Source organism: Varroa jacobsoni, unplaced genomic scaffold (genome assembly GCF_002532875.2).
Source record: "Varroa jacobsoni isolate VJ856 unplaced genomic scaffold, vjacob_1.0 scaffold_716, whole genome shotgun sequence".
Classification (NCBI taxonomy): domain Eukaryota; kingdom Metazoa; phylum Arthropoda; class Arachnida; order Mesostigmata; family Varroidae; genus Varroa; species Varroa jacobsoni.
Window position 1 is genome coordinate 6,011 of NW_019213618.1, and position 2,557 is coordinate 8,567.

Sequence of the window (2,557 nt, forward strand, 5' to 3'; positions counted from 1 at the left end):
ATATAAACGTGCCGTTATTCATCAGTTCACAATTAAATACAGATTAAAGTAGAATAAATCGACTTTTACTGCTCTAACTTACGACAAAAGGTCTACTTTGACATTCATTATTTCGCGAGACCTGAGCTTTTACAGAGTGATACACTGGTTGAGTTATCATTATATTTGATTGAATAGAAATTTTGAATAGCGGAAGCTTTACCTTTCGCAGCGTAGTATTACGAGAAAAACAGTCCGGCTACAGCGAACGCTCACAAGTCTTTCGATCTTTGAAGGAGCTGCAACAATGGCGTATCTCTAAACGAGAGAGTATTTCACGCAATATACAGCAGGTCCAATATTCCCTTGTTACAGTATCAATCAAAGCAATTTATTCTTCGTGTCTGCATAGAAAAGTCTGTGGAGGCGAGGTATAGCGAAAACGTAAGGGGTATTTCTGCTTAAGTCAGTGGTCGCCGACAATGCACCAACTGTGTAGATATAATACGTACACCTTCGTCCCGTATTATATCTACAGAGTTCGTATTAAAATACAACGAAGATATACAACAAATTTCAGTCGACAGGAACAAAGACCTTGTGAATTTTTTTCCATGAGAATCATTACGCAGACGCAGCCTCAACGCGTCAATGTAGCCTCTACGCCAAGCAACGGCTAGTGGACTGGGGTATCGTAACGTTATTTACTGTTGACTTACCGCATGCTACGTTCACTTGCTATTCCCGGGTTGCGTTTTAGCTCTAATCATGGCCAGTATTTGTGGGTGCACCCACCTTAATTTCGCGCCTTCCGTGACTTAGGAATGAGTCAGGCGGGTTCATTACAATAATGAAGTATTTTGATGGTGCTTTTAAATTCATTACATCTCTATAGCGAGATTATGCCAATAGTCCTATTTAAAAAAAGAACAACCATTAGCTTCACGTCAGTGCTCCCTTGGTGTATAAGCATCTTCATGCAAAAACTCATAGGTTTCCTTTTAACGGGCCTGCTTGCATTCTTATACGCTGCATTACCAACACCGGTCTAGCGCAGAAGTAGTACAATAGTAGTATGTAGATGTAGGAGTTCTTCTCTTTGCATTTGCAGCCTTCTTCTGGGGACCACTTGATCAACGGCGACTAGTTTAGTAAAATAGGCCATTGTTATTATCTACTATGGAAACTGCCGAAAATAACGCTGTACAAGAGCGTACAACAGATATTTATGTACGGCTATAGTGTTGGCGTCAGTGTTGGTTGGGCCTGTGACGGGGCCTGCGAGTCAAGAGCAGACGCGTCAGGAACACCTGTTGCCATTTTCTGCGCCAACTATCAGGCCTATCTGTCGTCGATGGCCGCACGCTTTCAACTCGTCGTGCATTAAGGCGATCGTTTGAAGTTCCGTGGAGTCATCTGTGAATCTATGAGGATGATTTGTACATGTATACACACCTGTGGTTTAGTGGAGAGCAACGCTTCCAAGCCAATGACAGAATAAGCACGATAAATTATTAATTGACATCAACGGTTAATTTGGCCACTTACTGATGCACGTGTGCATGAAGATGTATCGATGATGATAACATTTTTTGGTATGTCTTGAAATTATTGTGCTATATAGTCAAGAGGTAAAAGTCTCAATCATATCAGTAGGGTCTGAGTTACGAAGGCTTCCGTAAATAACTTGATTTTTGAGAAAAAGTGTAATCAAAATTCAAAAGAAAAATTGTTTCTGGTAGTCTTTTTTTCAGATGGCGACATGATCGATGTAGCGTCTGTCACCGGGTTAAAATAAATATTACGGAATGCAGCCATCTAAATGCTCACATCATTTATACCCTTATATCTCGTCTTCATAATTATGCTAGTCCGTTACAAACCTTTCGTAAGGGCAGATCGCTCGTGGCCGTCACAATGGCTCTATTTCAAAGTTAGATTCGTCCATGTAGAAATATACCGGGTACGCTCATGCCCAGAATAGCTTTTAAAGTAACACCATTACTGCTTTGTGCCACTGTAGATTAAATTCCGTCTGCTAATGGTATTCAGATAAGGACAAGACATTCTAAATAATCGCTTCGTATCAATACTCGCATTGACCGTCTGTATAGAAACGGTAACAGCTTTATCATTATTATTCTATCTATCGGTAAATAAATGGATTCAAGTCGGAAGGTACAGACATGTAAACGCTATCTAATCAAGTGTCACTATGAGAGTGTAGAACTTTTCATGGATGACGACAAAAGTGTTGACATAAATACTTACGTTTTTATACTCAGACCCACTATTGCACTACCGAATTAATTCTAGGAAAGAAAAAAAAAAACGTACGAACGCACCATGTGTCGCCGTTCTTCATTTCGGTTGTCCTTCAGTAGCTTGCAAATATTAGGCAGTCTCAAAACAATGCACGTAGAAAAATACAGAATTAAAAACCTCAATGCCCATCAATAGATGAGAGATATTTTTCCACTAATTATTGTTTTAAATTTTCTATGTGAAATATTACTTTGTCGCTATATATAAAAGGCCGCTTTCGCCACGAAGGCTACGTCTGGTATTGAATTTAGAG

At 39.7% G+C, this 2,557-nt stretch overlaps 1 long non-coding RNA gene across 2 annotated transcripts in view; it reads right to left on the reverse strand.

Moving 5' to 3' along the window:
- Nucleotides 1–1,996, reverse strand: part of LOC111262959 (uncharacterized) — a 5,609-nt gene extending 3,613 nt beyond the window's left edge. The window contains exon 1 of one of the 2 annotated variants that reach the window (XR_015312092.1): nt 1,863–1,996. This is a non-coding gene — a long non-coding RNA (uncharacterized LOC111262959). Of the gene's footprint in view, nt 1–202; nt 470–1,862 lie in introns of those variants that run through there. The other variant, XR_015312091.1, reaches the window with a different exon arrangement.
- Between the last annotated feature and the right edge of the window lie 561 nt (nt 1,997–2,557).